At 44.6% G+C, this 21,336-nt stretch overlaps 1 long non-coding RNA gene across 1 annotated transcript in view; it reads right to left on the bottom strand.

Annotated features, from left to right (window-relative positions):
- The window catches only part of LOC310713284, a 326,468-nt gene extending 307,364 nt beyond the window's left edge, over nucleotides 1–19,104 (bottom strand). The window contains exon 1 of the long non-coding RNA XR_014529185.1: nucleotides 19,034–19,104. This is a non-coding gene — a long non-coding RNA (uncharacterized lncRNA). The remainder of the gene's footprint in view (nucleotides 1–19,033) is intronic.
- Nucleotides 19,105–21,336: the final 2,232 nt, after the last annotated feature.

Below are 21,336 nucleotides of genomic sequence, written 5' to 3'. Positions count from 1 at the left end.
TCCATACATCACTACTGGGAAAACCATAGCTTTAACCATACGGACCTTTGTTGGCAAGGTGATGTCTCTGCTTTTTAAGATGCTGTCTAGGTTTGTCATTGCTTTTCTCCCAAGAAGCAGGCGTCTTTTAATTTCATGACAGCTGTCCCCATCTGTAGTGATCATGGAGCCCAAGAAAGTAAAATCTCTCACTGCCTCCATTTCTTCCCCTTCTATTTGCCAGGTGGTGATGGGACCAGTGGCCATGATCTTAGTTTTTTGGATGTTGAGCGTCAGACCATATTTTGCGCTCTCCTCTTTCACCCTCATTAAAAGGTTCTTTAATTCCCCCTCACTTTCTGCCTGTCTTGGGTTAGGGAGAGCACAACTCAGGAAAGCCCAGTAAATGTGAGGCAGGCCAGCAAAATCACACTTTCCATTCTTACTGGCACTCAAGGCAGAGAAAGGCAACCGGTTTTAGCTTGTGAATAAGTTATGGGCACTCAGTCCCAAGTAGAAGAGGAAAGCGGAACAGCTGTTCCATTGCATTCATTTCCTCTTAAACACTTCACTATGGCGATAACAACTCTATCAATATCCTCCTTTCAGTTGCCTGCTGTGTATAGTCTTTTTGTTTGAGTGTTGCCAGGTCAGTTTTCTTTGGTGAGAAGCAGCTGTAAGATTTGAATTCTGGGTGGTAGCAGAAGAGGAAGGACAATGTTTATTTCATCTTTATTTTAAGACGACGCATCCCTTCATTCTCGAGGAGTCAAAAAGCCACCATCTTGCTGCTGGGTGATATTGGAAAAATTAAAATTTATTTCTGGGACGGGTCATAAAGGTCCGTTTTACATGAAGCGGCACTTGCATTTTTATAGCAAAAGTAGCAGATGTGAATGCAACCCCCCCCCGTAGTGTTTCTCCGTGTTTTGGTAATTACAGAAAGCTAGAGCATAATAAGAGCTTTGATGGAGCAGATGGGACGCGAGTGGCGCTGTGGGTTGAACCACAGAGCCTAGGACTTGCCGATCAGAAGGTCGGCTGTTCAAATCCCCGCGATGGGGTGAGCTCATGTTGCTCAGTCCCTGTCCTGCCAACCTTGTGGTTCGAAACCACGTCAAAGTGCAAGTAGATAAATAGGTACCACTCTGGCAGGAAGGTAAACGGTGTTTCCATGTGCTGCTCTGGTTTGCCAGAAGCGGCTTAGTCATGCTGGCCACATGACCCGGAAGCTGTATGCTGGCTCCCTCGGTCTATAGAGCGAGATGAGCGCCGCAACCCCAGAGTCGGCCACGACTGGACCTAACGGTCAGGGGTCCCTTTACCTTTACTAGAGCATAATAAGACCCTTGATGGAGCAGACAGAAAGCCTCCCTTCCACTCCAGTATCCTGTTCTCACAGTGGCCAACCAGATGCCTATGGGAAGCCTGCAAGCAGAAAATGAGTACAAGAGCCCTCTCCCCATTCACACTGTCAACCACCCTGTGATCCTTGGATGAAGGGTGATATATAAATTTGATAAATAAATAATTATGATTGCCAGCAACTGGTTTTCAGAGGCCTACCACCTCTCTGCTACTGAAGTTAGGGTCACAGGTGGCACTGTGGTCTAAACCACTGAGCCTCTTGGGCTTGCCGATCAGAAGGTCGGCGGTTCAAATCCCTGCTACGGGGTGAGCTCTGTCCGTTGCTCTGCCCCAGCTCCTGACAACCTAGCAGTTCAAAAGCATGCCAGCACAAGTAGAGAAATAGGTACCGCTGCAGCAGGAAGTGTCTCGTTGTGCCAGAAGCGGTTTAGTCATGCTGGCCACATGACCTGGAAATCTGTCTGTGGACAAACGCTGGCTCCCTCGGCCTGAAAGCGAGATGAGTGCCGCAACCCCATAGTCGCCTTTGACAGGACTTAACCATCCAGGGGTCCTTTACCTTTACTGGAGTTAGTACATATCCATTTTGGCTATCGGCAATTGATAGGCTTATCCTCCATGAAATTGCCTAAACCCCTTTTAAATCCATTCAAATACAACACCACATGGTCTGGAATTCCATAGTTTAACCATGCAATTTTCATTGTGATCTGTCCACACAACTTAATCCATGTGTGTGTTTGTGTGTGCAATTTTTATTGAATTTTCAAATTTTACATTACAAATTAAACATCTTTTATTCCACCATTCATTGACTTCCTGGCAGGCAGAAATAGAATAGGACAAGCTTCTTTCCGTACAGAAATACAATGACATTGTATTCAACAGCTGACATCCTGTCAGGCATCTTATTACTGTTGTGTGGCCCCTGATTTATTTTGGCCCGTGTACTTCAGCAGCTTGTAACCTTCTGAATGCTGGGAAAAATGCCGAGGACTAGTTTTCTATGAACGAAAGTGAATGAACTTGATCTAGTTCATTTTAGAAAAGGACAGACTCTTTTCTATTTGGGCAAGATGAACCTAAACTAGAACTAGTTCCTTTCAAAATGAACTTTCTCACCACAGGTCTGCAAGTGACCTCAGAGGCACACAACCCACCATTTGCCACACACACGAAAATATATATATGTATTTTTTCCCCCTCAGTGAACTCAAAACAATGGGCATCCTTCTTCCCAATGTGATGTAGCCCAGTTGTAGTTCCTTGTGAAGAAGGGTTTAGAGTGCTTTGAACAACACAAACCCCAAGTGGAATGTAATTTACCTCACAGAATATTTTCCTAGCATCCCTTCCTACTGGAACAACTCAAACTCTGGAGGGACAGAAATTTACCTCACAGAAGATTCTCTCATCACCTTCCCTGTTAAGTCCCTAAGGGGACTAAAATTTACCTCAGAGAACATTCTCCCCACTGCAGCCATTCAAATGGTAAAGAGATCGAGATTTCTCTCAGGAAACGGTTTCCCATAATCCAGATGACTGGCCGCGAGTCCTATACACATTGAACAAGTTAATTCTAGTTTTATGAGAAAGGGTTAGATGGGCTGTGGAAAAGAAAGATTGAATTGATTATGAACCAAAGGTTCTGGGATACAAGTTCTTTTACTGCGCTGTTATATTTCACATTTTTAAAAACTGTGAATAAAGAAAATGAGTTAATGCTGAATGATAGCTTCACTATGGCATGGGCAATAAACATAATTTTCTTATCAGCCCAATCCTCTTTGTCTATTAGCAAGTACTTCACAATGTTTGGAGAAGATAAATCACCTCACATATCTTGAAGCTTTTAAAGGCTTTGTATCAGATGATATACACCCTTAATCTCTTTGCCAAGTTAAACAGGATAAAAGATATGGCATAAATATATAACATAGAGCAATAACTCTCCATGAATACAGTAGCTAGTCATACTTTCTCCTAGCTACACAGAGCTTTACGAAATGCACCTAAAATGGTGCCTCAGAAAAAGGTTGCTTCCACATTTAAGCTTTTTCAGAGCTGCTGTTGCACAAACCACTGAAAGATGAATTAATATAGTGTTTAATATAGAAATTGTTCTTTTGAAATAGAAGATTTATAAGGCTTATTCAGAAATAAGTCCCATTCAGCAAAGGGTCATTTCCAGTGTTAATTAAAAGGTTTCTGTTGCTGGGTCTGCTCTCAAGTGCCTCCTGTTGAGCATGGGATTACTGAGGAATAGCCGGTTAATTGCTCATTGAAGAAGATTGCTTAATTATCCTTTAATGGCAGTGTTCATTCCCAACAAGGTGCCAATTCTATGGTCAGAATTAGTCCCTGACCTATTATCCTGCATTATTTATTTTCTGTCACTCACAGAAAAATATTGTAATGGGCAAAAATATCCTTAGCGTCTTTGTTTTGTTTTGGGTTTTTTTGGCAATTTAACAACATCATGTAGATTAATTATTTAGTAAACCTAGAGTTCCCAAACCTGGGTGGACTACTATTTTAAAATATTCAACGCCTTACCCTGCTGTCTCCCAAATGCTGACAAGCCTGTCCCCTCTAATATGCCAAACTGCCCCATTCCAAATAATGGAATTTATTGCAGAATTAAAACATGGTAAGGCCCCTGGCTCTGATGGGATTTCTGCTGAGATTCTAAAAAATAAGTATGAAGATTGGTGGGAATCACCATTTGCTAACCTTCCCACTCTTATAGACCAATTTGGAATTATACCAAAATCATGGTTAACTTCTGTAACAATCCCAATCTATAAAAAAGGCGATTCTGAGCAGCCGTGTAATGATTGCCCTTTTAGTCTTCTGTCCACTATAAGTAAACTCTAAACATTTATAGTGTTATCTATTGGACTGGATTAAAATGAACAGAATTAATGGCCCTGAACAGATCGGATTTACAAAACGGAAATAAACTGTTGATCACTGTCTCTCACTTGTCTTTCTAGCAGATAAATATATGAAATCTGAAAGGGGAAAGTTATACATGGACTTTATTGATCTGAAAAGTGCTTTTGACTCGATACCTAGAGGGCTGTTATGGGAGAAATTGAATGCTATTGGGCTAGAACTCCCTAGAATTACATTTCTTGATAAAAAAATATGTGTCAGGTGAAGATCTCCCTGGATGGCCACTTGACACCTAGACTACTAAAGGAGTCTTTGCCCCATATCTATTCAATCCATTTTTGGATTATATGAAACAACATATTACTCAAAACCCAAGATCTTGGTATTTTCAAAGAGTTGGCATCCATCTAAATGGTGTATCGCTGATCAATAAATCAAGCATGTTAAAAGCTTTAGGGACCACCTTTTATTACAATCTAAAATGGGTGACCCATCGTAATAGGATAACCAACTTAGCTAATTGCTCGGCAGCACAAATTAAACAACTCTGTTTTCTCGATGGTAACCAGAATGTGCCTGCAGCAGTTAGGGCCTATAGCAGAAAAACTGTTTTGCAACTCCTTTATGGGATTCCCTTATGGATAACTGACTTTAACAACAAAATTGAGGGTGTACAGGCATCCTTCTTCCGACAAATTCTAAGAGTTCCAAAATGTGTCTCCTATCTGGCTATGTGCACAGAGTTAGGCCAGCATCTTTTATAATCTAGGGGCTGGATTATGACTTTTAAATACTGGTTAAAAATTCACTTTAATGCAGACTTGGACAGTTTACTAACTTTTTTATTAAGAAATACACATAATTTTACATGGTTTTCTGATATTACCCTCAAACTCAGGGAATAGGGATTGGAATAGATTCCCTTCTTCGGATGAGTCACAAATCTTCTCTCTTATCAAGCAGTGACTGCTGGACCATGAAAACCAAAAACCTTACCCCTCCCAGCCTTTTGTATGTTCATCTGCTTACTTAGGATTGCAGTTCCACCATGGAGTAATGCCTAAATACTTTTATAATCTAGATACTCCATCGCACTGCAGAGCTTTTATGCTAGCTGGTCTAAATGCATTCTCCTCATCTGTATTGTTTGGAAGGTTTCAAAAAAAAAATCCCCTTCCAGAACAGATTCTGCTTCTGTAATAAGAAAACATCACATAATTTTGGATTGCCCTCTTCTCAGCTGGCACCCTTCACAGAGATTCATAGTGACTCCCTTGCAGCTTAAAATATTGATTTACAAAGAGTCTGTAATCCTATATTTGTTGAGGGATGATGCTCCCAAAACTACCAAGATTGCTTTGGGGTATTTAGCCGAGGTTTTTAAAGCTAAATCTAAAGTTGCCTGATTTACTCAATGGTGTCTATCTAGTCATTGTATGTGTTTGGATTATTAGTGTATTTGGCTGACTTTGAATGATTTATTGTTTAAACATATGCCAATAAAGGCCAATAACAAATAACAAACCTAGGACTGCCATACATCCAGATTTTCCCGGACATTACTGGGATTTCAAAAGGCAGCGCTTTGGTGTCCTGGTTTTTACTTTTTGAAATATGCTAGCCCTAGTAAACCACACTGAGATATTTTTTGATTAGGTGTGTATCAATCTTATGAAATAAAAATAAAACAATAAAATAGATTCAAGTGAAAAGGATAGTACGGTAATTCCAGACAGAAGGACTAGTATTGTGGAAGCAACCCATCAGACCAGCCTTATACACGTCTACTCAGAAGTAAACTTACCGGGCTTTCTCCCCGGTAAGTAGATATAGAATTGCTGCTCAAGTTATTATTTGAGCTACTATGTTTGGAAAAGTGACTTTTGCCAGATCTGGACTATGTGGAGGAACATCTGAGCTTGCCAATGTCTTGCTTACATTCGTTCTGGATTTGTCATTCAGCACTGAGTCAGTCTGGCAGCATCCAGAAAAGCTGTGTCCTTTCTACAGCAGTTTCATGACTGTTCAGAAAGAAGACCCAAGCGAAGAACTGACCTCTCCCATCCTTGCTGGCAAGCTCTTGTATAAAGAATTAGCGCTGCAATCTAAAACATGAGAGAGAGAGAGAAAAGCCCACCCAAACGCTGCCTTTTCCTAATGTGCTGCCCAGACAATTGTCAAATCGTCTCCTAATTACAGGCAAAAAAATTCTCGGGGGTTCAGAGACATGCGAGCATTCAAAGAGAGGCAGCCTCAGGCCTCTCGCTTCCTCTGGAGTACCAGTGAATCAACTCACGAAGCACATGCCATGCTTGTAATGGGCAGCCCAGATACACTGTCAGGCCAGTCAGGTGACAAACTGGAACGTGTCCAGAGGAGGGCAACCAAAATGGTCAAAGGCCTGGAAACGATGCCTTATGAGGAACAGCTAAGGGAGCTGGGCATGTTTAGCCTGGAGAAGAGGAGGTTAAGGGGTGATATGATAGCCATGTTCAAATATATAAAAGGATGTCACATAGAGGAGGGAGAAAGGTTGTTTTCTGCTGCTCCAGAGAAGCGGACACGGAGCAATGGATCCAAACTACAAGAAAGAAGATTCCACCTAAACATTAGGAAGAACTTCCTGACAGTAAGAGCTGTTCGACAGTGGAATTTGCTGCCAAGGAGTGTGGTGGAGTCTCCTACTTTGGAGGTCTTTAAGCAGAGGCTTGACAACCATATGTCAGGAGTGCTCTGATGGTGTTTCCTGCTTGGCAGGGGGTTGGACTCGATGGCCCTTGTGGTCTCTTCCAACTCTATGATTCTAGGTGGCATTTTCATCAGGGCGGAGGCTGCTCTTTGCAGAAAAGAACCCCATCATTGATGGGCGGGCTGTGCCAAATGGACTGATTGCACGAAGCGTTCCTGCCTTTTTCTTTCTCGTCTCCTCCCCACATCTCTCTGGAAATCGGCTCTGCTGACAAACACAGCTACAGCGGTACCTCGGGTTAAGAACTTAATTTGTTCCGGAGCTCCGTTCTTAACCTGAAACTGTGCTTAACCTGAGGTACCACTTTAGCTAATGGGGCCTCCTGCTACCGCCGCCGTGCGTTTTCTGTTCTCATCCTGAAGCAAAGTTCTTAACCTGAGGTACTATTTCTGGGTTAGCTGTGTCTGTAACCTGAAGCGTCTGTAACCTGAGGTACCACTGTAATAAGTTGCACATTGCAGCATGGAGTGAAAGCCTGAAGGAACAATCGGGACCTTTCAGAAATAACAACTGAAATGTATATTTCTCTTGGCAGCAGGCCTCCCTCTATTCTCAGCCTGGTATACATCAGGAGGAGCTCTCTGAAGTTGGGAGGGCTAAACCCGTGTCAGACCACTTAAGGTATAGTCAGGATATATGAAAGACACCGTTCTTCTTTTTGCTGGAACCACACCCCTTCTGCATTTAACCCCCCCCCCCAAAAAAAACAAAAAAACCACACAACCATTTAACTGCTGTCATGGAGAACATATGACATTGATTCTCAAACAGTGTGCCAGGGTTAACGTTGGGCGAGAAATATGACTCAGTTCGCATTTAAAGGTGAGCATACCAAATCCAGACTTTCCGGAAAAAATGCCGGACCAAAACACAGCCATATGTCTCTAAATTTTGTGGTGCAGTTCTCCAGCCAAGTAATGTTTGGGTGAAGTGTGCATACAAATGCTTGTATTTGTGGAAAATAACACATGAGCAATGCCGGATTTACGTATCAGCTAAACAAGCTATAGCTTAGGGCCCCCCCATAAATTTTAAAGGGATAAAAAAAGTGGATGTACATTTCCAAAATATGAGATAAAAAAACAAATAAAATAAAACCTACATGCAGCAACAGTGTTTTGTGTTGTGTAGTCTCCTATGATGTAACTAATGGGCCCCGCCTGCTCCCTAAAATATCACTGGTTTGCTCATTTCTATATATAGGGTAACTATATTCTGCATGGACTGGTTGTAACAATTACTTTGATAAAATACATATTTTGTTATGTGCAAATGGCTTTAGATACCTATTAGGTCCATAAATTAAATAAATAAATAAATAAAATTAATAAATATCCCGCCCTCCCCAGCCGAAACTGGGTTCAGAGCGGCCAACAACAATAATAACATATATTCAACACAAAAACAGTGACAATTTGTTGTTGACAAAGGACAGCTGGACATATAAAGGGCCCATTACCTTCAGTAGCTTAGGGCCTCCTCAAACCTAAATCCGACCCTGCACATGGGAATGCTTTATATTACAGGGAAACTGCTATAGTTGACAGGGACTGCACAGAGAGCACAACCCCATAACTGAGTGACTGGGCAAGGGGGAAGAATGAGAAGCTGGAAGGCAATATGAACCAGGCCATCTTATAGTTGCAAGGTGGGCTGGTTCCTATTCACTGTTTCGGGAGATGATCAAGAAACTATCATTTTGATCTTGAAGAAACCAGAGGCCTTTCTCCTGGGCATGGTCGGCCAACTGGTGCCAAAGAAGGATAGAACTTTTTTTATGTATGCAACAACAGCAGCAAGAATACTCATTGAGAAGTATTGGAAGACACAAGATTTACCCACCCGGGAAGAATGGCAGATGAAGTTGACGGACTACCGTATTTTTCGCCCTATAGGACGCACTTTTCCCCCTCCAAAAATGAAGGGGAAATCTGGGTGCGTCCTATGGGGCGAATGCAGGCTTTCGCTGAAGCCTGGAGAGCGAGAGGGGTCCGTGCGCACCGACCCCTCTCGCTCTCCAGGCTTCAGGAAGCTATCCCAAGTCTTGCAAGCCCGGCGGGATGTCCCGCGGGCTCGCAAGGCTTGCGGGCAGCAGCCTGCACCCAAAAGCTGGGGACAGCGGGGAGGCGCAGCGCCGCCACCCCGCTATTCCCCGACCTGAACTGGAGGCTGGCGGGGGGAGAAGCAAGCCTGCTTCTCCCCCCTGCCAGCCCCACAAGCTCGGGGGATAGGGGGATGGCGAAGCGCCGCCATCCCGCTATTCCCCGACCTGATCTGGAGGCTGGGGGTGGGAGAAGCAAGCCTGCTTCTGCCCCCGCCAGCCCCACAAGCTCGCGGGATAGCGGCCAAGCTGTCCCTGAAGGCAGGAGAGGGCGACGAAGTGCTCCGTCTCCCTCTTCTAGCTTGGGGATGGCTGCGCAAACCTGGGGGGAAATCAATTTTTTTCCTTTGATTCCCCCCCCCCCAAAAATAGGTGCGTCCTATGGGCCGGTGCGTCCTATAGGGCGAAAAATACGGTATATGGAACTGGCGGAAATGACTGGCAGAATCCGAGACCAGGGAGAAGAGTCGGTGGAAGAAGACTGGAAAAAGTTTAAAGACTATTTACAGAAATACTGTAAAATTAATGAATGTTAGAAGAATGTTGGAATGAAGTTATATGGCTTTAGTAGAAATGTTATAAGGAATTAAGTATAAATAGATTAATAGAATATTAAAGGAAAAAATAAGGTTAGAATGTGTTAAGATAATTATAGGATAGAAAACAGAGGAAGATGGAAAGGAATTGCTGAAACAATTAACAGAAGTGGAATACAAAAAGGGAGGTGTGAGGAGGTCGTTGAAATAAGTGAATGAAAGATAAGATATTGAAATTGTTTGATGTGTTTTAAACTGTTTTTGTTTTGTTTTGTTAGTTTAATGTGTTAGTGTTATGTAGTGTTTTTATATTGTATTGTATTGTTCTCCCCCCCTTCTTCTTTTATTCTTTTTGTAGTGTTTAAATTGTTGGAAAAGTAATAAATATTATATATATATATAAAAAGAAACTATCATTTTGAGCCTAAGAATGAAGTGTGCTTCAAATTTTACTCCAAAAAAAAGTTTAGGAAGCGCTGTCCATTGTTAATTCCTTTTTCCTCACCATGTTGTTCACAAGTCCTCCCTCCCCCAACCCGGCACCATAGCTTGTTTTCAACTAAGTTTTGCTCAAAGGAGACCTCATGAAATTAAAGGTCTAAACTTAGTTATGTTCATTAATTTCAGTGGGTCTCTTTGAGTAAAATTTAGCTAAGTACCACGCAATATATATATAAACATTAGGCAAGTTAATTTTCCTTCAGACTGCATCCTAGTGACTAAACAGTTTAATATTCAGATCTATCATATGGAAAATACATGCAACAGCAGAACAGTTTGTTTGTGTGTGTGTATACTGACATAGAACAGTATTAGCATCACTTTCCAGACTTGAGGCAAAAGTGTTCCCTGCCCCTTTCAGATCTCAGTAAACTGACTCATTAATTAAGAATGACTACCGGTAATTTATGACTTCTCTAAATCTTATCTGCAGCTATATGTGCAGGGAAGACTTGAATGAATCTTTGGAAAATTTGGGAATGTTTTTAAAACAAAAGCCAAAACACACACAAACTATTCAGTATGAGATAATCCAAAAATTCAAAGTCATTAAATAACAATGTTTTTTCAAGATACTATTGACTTCTGTATAATACCTCTAGGATCAGAGGTACCTCTGAATTACCAGTTGCTAGAGAATCGAAGGAGAGGGTTCCCTTCGTGCCATGGTTTTGGGTTTGCCAGAGGCTGTTGTTTGGCCACAGTGGCAAACAGGATGCTAGACTAGGTAGGCTTTTGATCTGATCCAACACAGCTCTTCTTATATTAAAAGCCTTGGAGATTGGAAACAAAAGGTATGGTCAGGGAAAGCTGGGTGCTCAAACTAAGAAAGTTCCATTGGTTCCAAAGCACATTCTACCATTACAGGTGGTGCAGCAATAAAACTGCTAGCACATTTGCAAAGCTAAGCAGGGTCCTGCATGGTTTCAAACTGGATGGGAGACAGTGCGTTGAGATTCCTGGATTGTGGAGGGTTGGATGAGATGATCATCAGCATTCCTTCCAACTCTACAATTCTATGATTCTCAGTTCATCCAGGCTCTGGTCAAGTTGATAACACTGGTTCTCAGAAAATGGACATATTCATAGGCATGAGCCCAAGAAGATATCTAAGCCTGTCAACCTCTGGCCCTGTTCGTACATTTTGTGACGTTAGCAGTGCAAGCCTCTTTTTAGACGAAAACAAGGGAGTGGGCTGCCACACAGAAGCTTGGTATAAATAGAGGACTTTTTGTTTTGATACGCAGATGTTTCAGTGGACATCAAAGGGAGCCAGGAAGAGAAATTCAGCAGAATTTCTCCTTTCTCCATTCCCTTTTGTAAAATGCTTGGCAGAACACCCTGAACCTGATGGTTAGGGGTCTTTGAGATGAGCAGCTGTTCCAAAGCAGGAAAGAGTCAGGCATATGCTAACTCCCTTCCATTTGACCTTGATAGTTAGGAGTCCAAAATGTTTCCTTCTTAAAGGATTCTTTTGGTGTTGATCTCTTCCATTGATCTCGTCATCTTTGTTGTAATGCTCATTAGTTTTAGCGGAAATGTAAAAGCACACCCCAGCATTTGGGGCAAAGCAAAATTAATTCACTGTATTGTAGTATCTCAGAATATAAACATTCTGATTTGTTTTCTAATGGTACAATGCACAATACCATCTGTAATATTCCTGTTCTTCATTCCATCTTCCAAGCACTGACACAAACTGAAAATAGTAATGTCCAAAACATTGCAGAAATGGGTTTTAAAAGGAAGAGAAAAGGGTGTTACCGCATCTCCCAACCAAACTTCTCAAAAATGCAGGAACTGCCTTCTGCCGAGTCTGAGTTAGTATTGACTGGAGTTTCAGACACAAGTCTCTCTCCCAGTCCTGCTTGGAGATGCTGGAGAATGAAACTGGGACTTTATTCATACAAAGCTACAACTTTCTCCTGAGGAGGAGACAGTAGTGCAAGATCTGAAAGGGTAGGGAAGATTGCACAGGGTAAGTCATTCACCTATATATCAATCTTCCCTTACCTGGTGTCTCTCCCTCCACCCTCAACAAGAAGTTTATTAATGTGTACACCCCATTCTCCAAGTGCCCAGAGCACCCAGGGGTTCCAGCTCTTGCCCAGGGTTCAATTTCCTTGGAATGAATGTCAGTGGAGACTGTGGTGTCATTAGGATATATGGTTTTATTTGCACATGCATACAACTGGAGCATAGGATGGAGGGACTCACAGCACTAACACACAAGCAGATCTTGCTTCTCCATTAGGTTTCCAGAGAAGGCCCAAGTCACAGCTTTGGGCCCAGAACAGAGCAACAGATATGTCTCTGTTTCCAGCTTCAACATCAACCCAACCCAACCCAACCCACACACAGCTCCTTTGGCCTATAGTTCTCCATCCTAGGATGATGCAGCATCCATCCAGGTGAGCTGTTGGTAGGGGAAATGCCTGCCCATTTTTTTTCTCTATGGCAACAGAGCAATCTCTTGGGAAGTATAAAATGTAATGGCCAGCTAAGGTCATTATCTTGCAAAGAAACTCATCTGACCCATTCACCAGGTTTCTTCTTATAGTTTCTAACATAGAAAGTGGCCATATACCAGGTTGGCTATTTGCCTGTTTCCCCCAGTGCTGTTCTCTCTGACTGGCAGTGGTTCTTCTTCTGGGTCCAGGCAGAGGTGCTATTAAATGGCAGTGCAATGGATTGCATCTGGGATATTCTGTATGTAAAGCAGAGAAGGAATTCTGAATTGGAGATGAATGGACAACTGGAGGCTGCAGTGGTATTATCCACATTTGAAGTAGATTGAGGGCCTAACCCAAAGTTTGAGAGTCCCATCAACCTTAACAGGAATTGCTAATATCATGCCTGCCGTTCTCCATGGCGAATTCCATTGTTGTACATCTGTTGTTACTGGAAAGAAGGAATAGCATAATCTGAATTCCTCTGCGAATTTGAAGGTAGCTCTGTCCAGTCCTTTTTCCTCAGGAAGTGTAAAGTTAAAGTAGGAACACAAATGACGCTCTTTGGATCAAGTCCCACCAACCCCACAAGTGCAGAGATTCAGTAAGAAGTCATTAGAAGTTCAGCTCACAAAGGACTTGCAGAATCAAGCTTCACCCTCTGGCCTTGCTGAATGTTGTGTATATAAAACTGCATCCCGTGGACCACTGAAAGAAATGTGTGAACATGGAGATTAGCCAGAGGTCTTTGCCAGAGCATCACTTAACTTCTCTGAACATCTGGCTGGCTTGAGAAGTAACTGCTGTTTGAAAATGGCTGTGGAACTTCTTCATTTGATCAGGAAGGGCTTGTTCAAAAATACACCTACCTGCATTTCAGGAGCTGCTGTGGTGGACTATAGTACAGTAGTTTGTTACAGTATATTCCTAGGTGCACACTAAGTGGAGGCTGGTGTCCAACCACAGCATAGAATTAGAACTGTAAAGTTGGAAGGGACCCTGAGGGCTACCTAGTGTCAGGGACTGGGCAGAGGAGGAATGGTGGAGACCGCCTCACCAGCCTGACACTTCCAGAGAAGAAGATGGCAGTTCAGAATCACAACAGGGGTTTGAGGGAGATCACAGCTCAGAGGCAGATGAGGGGGAAAGTGGGAAATAATGGGAGAGGAGGAGGAGGAGGAGGAGGAGGAGGAGGAGGAGGAGGAGGAAGGGGTGAAAGCTGATGGGCACAGTGTCTTTAGAAAGCATTCCAGACCCTCCCTCTCTCCCAGAACCGACGAGCACTGAAAGTAGGAGAGCAAAGAGCTCAAAGGCAGAGGGCACTTTTCAGTATCCATAGCTGAGCCGCATGAGAGAGGAAAGGGGTGGAGACTCACTCGGGGCAACGCCATTATTCCAAGAGGTTGCATTTCCAAACATCTCTCTGTGACTATTGAAGCAATTGGTAAGAACTTTTCCTTGTCTTATCCGTTCCTGGCAACCTGCCGTGGGGGCTGGATCCTCTGCCGCCTGACACCTAGTCCAATGTGTTCGGATGGTGAGTTTGACTTCCATTTGGTTCATCTCCAGACAATGGAAATTGTCCTCTGGACTAATCTTCCAACTCCCTCAACACAATAGCTCTGAAGTACGCCAAGCAAAGATTCCATGGCTTAAACTGTTAAGTTTCCTAATAGGAAGCGAACCTAAACACACTTACTCACCTGGGACCAAACCTATGTTGACCTTGATGGGACTTACTCACAGGAAAGCAAGGCACCACGCTTGGAAATCTGAGGTTAATCAACCCAACTGAAGCCCTGAAGAAGCTTTGGGATTGGGACTGGGGTGCCTAAAGCAGGAGGCCAACGATAGGTGGAACCAGAGCCAATGGCAGGCACAGATTAAAGAACTGGGCCCAAACTAACAAAATGAATTTCAGTAAGGACAAATGCTCAGGTTGTACACTTAGGCAGGAAGAGCCAGCTGCACAAATATAAGGTGGGGGACACCTGGCTTGCCAGTAGTACACGTCAAAAGGATCTAGGAGTCTTAGTAGACCACAACCTTAACATGAGTCAACAGTGTGATGCAGCAGCAAAAAAAGCTAATGCTATCCTAGGCTGCATCAACAGAAGTATAGTGTCCAGATCAAGGGAAATAATAGTACTGCTCTATTCTGCCTTGGTCAGACCAAGCCTGGAATACTGTATCCTGTTCTCAGTGCCACAATTTAAGAAGGATGTTGACAAGCTGAAAGATGTGCAGACGATAGTGACCAAGATGATCAAGGGTCTGAAAACCAAGTTAGGTAAACGTAAAGGGACTCCTGACCATTAGGTCCAGTCATGGTCGACTCTGGGGTTGTGGCACTCATCTCGCTTTATTGGCTGGGGGAGCCAGCGTACAGCTTCCGGGTCATGTGGCCAGCATGACTAAGCCGCTTCTGGCGAACCAGAGCAGCACACGGAAGCGCCGTTTACCTTCCCGCCGAAACGGTACCTATTTATCTACTTGCACTTTGACATGCTTTCAAACTGCTAGGTTGGCAGGAGCAGGGACCGAGCAATGGGAGCTCACCCCGTCATTGGGATTCGAACTGCCAACCTTCTGATTGGCAAGTCCTAGGCTCTGTGGTTTAACCCACAGCACCACCCGCATCCCGAAAACCAAGTTACAAGAAAGGAAATTCCTACTTAACATCAGGAAGACCTTTCTGACAAGAGCAGCTGGAATTGATTCCCTCAGAAAGTGGTGGACTCTCCTTCCTTGGAGGTTTTCAAGCAGAGGTTGGGTGGCCATCTCCCATGGATGCTTTAGTTGAGATTCCTGTATTGCAGGGGGTTGGACTAGATGACCCTTGGGGTCCTTTCCAACTCTATGATTTAAATAAGCATAAAACCATCTGTACAATGCACGCCCCAAATGAAAAATGGAAGATGAGTAAATAATTGGACGAGCTGCAAGGCAGCTTCCTGAGTTCCTAAGTAAACGTAAATACAACCTTTTAAAAAATAAGCAAGACGCTACTGAGAAACATGTTTTTCATTTTCTCCCTCATGCACCTCTCTGATTCCCCGCTCCCCTTGTGAGCCACAGATGTTTCCTACACCCCCATTTGGCCCCTACCTCTTTCCACCTGCTTCCTCCTGCAGTCCCTGCCAATAAAAGTTTTCACCAGCGCTGCGCAGGAACTTGACATAAAGCGGATCTCTTCTGAAAACAAGCTGTGGTACCTCACCCCCTGGGAGTGCTCCTTCTCCCACATAACACCACAAGGTTGCAGCCTCCCTCAAAGGGTTTGGCGCTGCTGCATTCCAAGCAAATATACTGAATAACCCCCACCCACCCCATGCAAAAATATCACATTTCTCCATTGAAATGTTTGCCCCATCCTTTTCTCTCCAGGGCACACATAAGGCTTCTCATGTGATGCGTAGATTACCTCATCCATGTCAAGCTCAGGAAATGTTTCATGAGGACATTAAAACTTGAGTTCAATGCCACCTAGAGTAGACCCATTTGCACTAATGAACATGAACCTGCTTGTGGGTATTTGGGTGGCCACTGTGAGAATAGGGTGCTGGGCTAGATGGGCTGCTGGCCTGATCCAGCACTCTTCTTATGATCTTATTACATCCCCATTAGTCTTAATTTCAGTGGGACTACTCTTGCATACTGATCAAGTGCCCTTATTTTCCTGGGACATTCATGGAATTGCATAAACCACCCCAGCTTCTGATTGCATCTTAGAATGTCCTTGTGCTGGGCCTGGGGATAACCCAAGCAACGCAGTCCAAGTCTGGTCCCGAATCCAAGGGTTCCGCGAGGAGTCAGTCCAACAGGGCCAAGGCAGGACACTAGGCAGGAAACTAGGCAAGGTCAGGCACAGGATCACAGGCAGGTTCTGGCAAACAGCAATGTTGTTCCCACAACCTGGGGCAGGGTCCAGCAGCCTTTTATCTTTGTCGGGGTAACGGTCGGTCCTGATCCCCCAGTGACTCACCTCCCTGTCTCACCCAAAGGCGAGCACTCCTCCTGCGAGTACTCAGGTCTCTCCTTCTCTCAGACCTCGTCTCTACAGCTCAGGAGATGTCGGTGGGTTACTAGACCCTCAGCCTCTCCTGACCCAACTGGTAGTGGAGCAGCTGTAAGTGATTGCCCAGCTGGAGGCAACGAGGTAATTCCTACATCTGGAGCCAGGGCAGGTTCAGGCCCTTGACTCGACCCAGCTGGTGCTTGTTGCAGGGGAACCTGTACAGACTGGGGCTCTTCAGAATCAGGCCCCAGACTAGGTTCAGCTGCCACCTGAGGCAAAGGATCCAGTGTGGACTGAGACTCCTCTGGTTCCGAGTCTAAGCCTGAGTCCCAGGCCATCACAGTCCTGTTTTCCCTCTTCTGCACAGTCAGCACTGAGCACTGGAAGAGGATCAGCCGGCACTTGCGTTTAGCAGTGCAACTCTCACGAAGCGGAACCTTTGAGCATGTTCAAAGCATTTCCTTGCTGGAGTGGAGGTGGTGGACATGTCCAATGCTCTTGCCAGCCCCTCTCTGCTGCCATGAGATGCGGTGTGGGCAGAGGAAACGAGTGAGAAAATGAAGGGGAGGAGCAGTTGCTAGGTAGGGGCTGCAGCAGGGGAGGCAGCCAGCTGACTCATGCATCTCTTGCTGCTGTGCTTCTGCGTGAGCCAGCTGACTTGTGTGGCAGCGCAGCGCCAAAAGGCACATGTCCTGATTTTCAGCTGGAAAATGTTGGAGGGTATGCACTTGGTAAAACCTAGTTGAATACCACTACTCTCTAGCCTTGAATGGGGAAGAGAAAACCCTGCTGACATGCTGTGCTTGAAAATGAAGCCACTCCAGGCAGTTGTTTTCGGTATCTGCTCATCTACACATGTGCCACATGTTATTTTCTGCAAGCAAGTGGCTTTTGTGAATAAATGGCATTATAAAGATACAGGGGTGCCTTGGGTGGATCACCCATGAGAAACATGGTTCTTCAGGGTCTTAAAGCCCTTCATGGCCTAGGACCCTCGTACCTACAGGACCGCCTCTCCCGGTATGCCCCACGGAGAGCCTCAAGGTCCATAAATAGCAACACCCTACTGGTCCCGGGGCCTAAGGAAGTTAGATTAGCATCAACCAAAGTCAGGGCCTTTTCAACACTGGCTCTGGCCTGGTGGAACGCTCTGTCTCATGAGACCAGGGCCCTGCAGGATCTGATTTCTTTCCGCAGGGCCTGTAAGACAGAGTTGTTCCGCCTGGCCTTTGGCTTGGAGCCAGTTTGATTCCCTCCCCCTCTTTCTTTTTTCTTTTTTCTTTCTCCTCCTGTGATGAGGTTGCATTTTAATATTTTAATGTTTCAATATTTTAATGTTGTATTTTAATCTTGTTTTTAAGTTGTATTCATTCAACTTGTTTTTATTATTGCTTTTAGCCGCCCTGAGCCCGGCCTTGGCTGGGGAGGGTGGGGTATAAATAAAAATTATTATTATTATTATTATTATTATTATTATTATTATTATTATTATTATGTCTCACCTTTTCTATGAGAAGGGCCTGCTGGATCAGACCAAAGACACATCGAGTTCAATATCCTGTTATCAGAACTCATAAGAAACCTGCAAGCAGTGCAAGAGTGCTCTCACCTCCTGCAGTTTCTAGTAACTGGTATTGAGAAGCATTACTGCTACTGCCTCCTCTTGAGGACCATTAAATGGAGATGCTGAGATGCCTGCATGTGTCCTACAGCACCTCCCTTGGCTTAATACCTCACAGTCCTGAGCTATCAGCTCTTGCTAATGCATGAAGTGATCTTAACTCTTCCTTCTATAAAAGACAGCAAGAATGTTTAAAGAGGAATGACCGCTACCCACATCAAATGGGGGTGCCTTCTGCGTGGTCGCGTGCAGCCCCCCAGATCCTGGTGCAACACCTGGTAGTTTGGGCTGGCTTCATCCTCCCCAGGCTGGATACCTGGAGGTCTCCGCCTACCTCAGCCAATCGCCCAGGGGATTGGCCAGGTAAGGGGAGGGACTGTCCTGTTCACACAACAGAAGGTGATGCTTACCTGTGAAGCGGCAGGCGGCTCCAGAGCTTCTCCCACCCTACCCTCCCTCAATTAAGACTTCTTTTGCAGTTTGACCTCTTCTCCACAGGTATGCAGGCACTTCTACGTCAGGGTTGCTGCTGAAGGGCCAAAAAGGAATTTCCCTGCATTGGCAGGTTTTGCCTTTCCCATAGCAAAACGTCACAACTTTGGTGGTTTCAGGCCTTGGGCGGAATCCTTTAGTCTATCTTCCCAAAATGGGGGGGGGGGGGCTGAAGTGGTGACCCACGCCCCCTTGCGGCAGTGATACCAGGGTTCCCCGTTAAAGGGTTCTTGAGGGGAGGCATTGGCCATATGCCGAGAAGTTGTCATTGCTCTCCCCTCCAACGGCGGCGAAACGGGAGGCGGACTCTCTGCTTGAACATATGTTCTCCAGAGCCAGCCCAATCCCCACACATTCTGGATAACCCTAAAGTCTCCCAGATCCCTGACTGGGGACTGGGAAGGATAAATGTCCAATGCCTGAGCCAAGGTCTCCCTACATCTGAAACTTGATAAAGTTGTGGCCAATTTTAATCCCATAGCACGTTGTCTTGAGTCATTATTCCATTTGGGGGTTGCCTGGGGTTGGGGGGACTCCGCCTGTCCACACAATATAATCATCCCAGTCTGGATTAGACAAGGAGTTGAAACGCTTTCCAATGACTGTCCGGAAATAATGATTTGCTAGCAACAGCTGCTTGCAATTATTGTGGGTACTCCTAAATTACGAGTCTATGAACTAGCCCTTGATTAAGATTAATTTCAGAAAGAATAATCCTTGTAACACTTGCAAATAGCTGCGCCAGTCAGAGTCTTTCGTCTTTGTTATAGCAATCCATTATTTTAACATGGTGGTCAGTTCCAAAATATAAAGTTGTCAGCATGCCTACAGATTTTGGCATTTCCCTCTAACTTTGTTTTAACATATTGTTTAAACCAAGTTTAATAGTGTTGATTTTCCTCTCGGGCTCTTTGCCATTGCAATGGATTGACAATTGGTTCAAACTTCTGAGCCAAATTGTACAAATCAGCTGAATGAATGATTCGTTATGAAGCTGGAAGTTGAATTTTGCCTTATGACACCCTTGAATACAAACAATCCACACTGCAGCACCAATGAATCAATACTGTCCAAGAGGAAAGTCTGGTATGGTGAGTTGAGTTCAAATATGAGGAAATCACTCAATTCTGAGGTGTAGCCTCATCGATTTCAGCTTAAATTTCTCTGGATCACATTCTGGACAGTTTAGTGGCACACTGGTGCAGCAATAAAACTGCCAGCACATTTGCAAAGCCAAGCAAGGTCCACTATGGATTCAAATTGGATGGGGGGACCTCGTGTGAGATTCCTGCATTACAAGGGGCTGGACTAGATGGCCCTCGAAGTTCCTTCCAACTCTCCAATTCTATAACCGCCTTACAATAACAAATGGTTTCAACAATTATTTTCTCTTCCCAGGGAACTGTAGTTCTGTGGGCTTCTGAGATCTCAGGACAAAATTCTCAACATCTCAGCAATCTACATTGTCCAGGTTCCTTTTGGGTGAGGAGCCCTGACAGATAAAATGGTGGGTTTTTTGTTTTGTTTTGTTTTTAAAAATAACAGTAACAATAATGCAACTTGGCTCCTTACTAACCCTCTGCAAACAGAAGGGCACTTTTCGTTCACAGTCTGCAAGAGTATGGCTCTTCTATCTTTAAGAGCAGAGCATCTGTTTTGCATGCAGAAGGTCATTAGTTCAGGTAGGTTTTTTTGTTTTTGAAAACCCACCTAAAACCCTACACAGTCATACCTCAGGTTACAGACGCTTCAGGTTGTGTTTTTTTGGGTTACGGACTGCTGAAACCCAGAAATATCAGAACGGGTTACTTCCAGGTTTCGGCGGCCGTGCATACGCAGAAGCGCTAAGTCACGCTCTGCGCATGCGCAGAAGCACCGAATTGTAACCCACGACGCGTGTGCAGATGTGCAGACGCGGGTTGTGAACACTGCGGGTTGCGAACATGCATCCCGCACGGATCACATTCGCAACCCGAGCATCCACTGTAGTGCTGCTTCCGTGCAGCTGCTTCAGTGCAGACAATGCTGAGCTAAACAAACAAATGGTCTGAGTCAGAGTAAGGCAGCATCCTTAATTTTTTTTTTAAAAAAATCAATATCTCCCCCCCCCCGTCTCCTGCACTGCCTTTCATGCTGCTCTGGAGTGTCCCCCAACCCCGAGAAGAGTTTTTTGAGGAGCAAAGTAGCTACTGGGGGAAGGGGAGATTGTTGGAAATGGATGCTCTTTTCTGTGAGTGTGAGGGCCCTATCAGTGGGACTCCACTTATAGGATGCTTCTGCCAATAGAACCCGTGTTAGGATACAAGCCTACTAGAGTAGAAAAGACTAGAGAATTTTGCATTGATTCTGGGATGTGGGCAGCACCAGTGGTTTCTTTAATGGCAGCGGTCCAGTATATCTGAAGGAGCATCTCCACCCCCGTCGTTCTACTGAGGGCCAGCGCCGAGGGCCTTCTGGCGGTTCTCTCACTGTGAGATGTCAAGTTACAGGGAACCAGGCAGAGGGCCTTCTCGGTAGTGGCACCCGCCCTGTGGAATGCCCTCCCACCTGATGTCAAAGAGAACAACAACTACCAGACTTTTAGAAGACATCTGAAGGCAGCCCTGTTTAGGGAAGCTTTTAA

This window comes from Podarcis liolepis (assembly GCF_965112155.1).
Source record: "Podarcis liolepis genome assembly, chromosome: 8".
Taxonomy (NCBI): Eukaryota; Metazoa; Chordata; class Lepidosauria; order Squamata; family Lacertidae; genus Podarcis; species Podarcis liolepis.
This window is presented reverse-complemented; position numbering and strand designations above follow the sequence as displayed.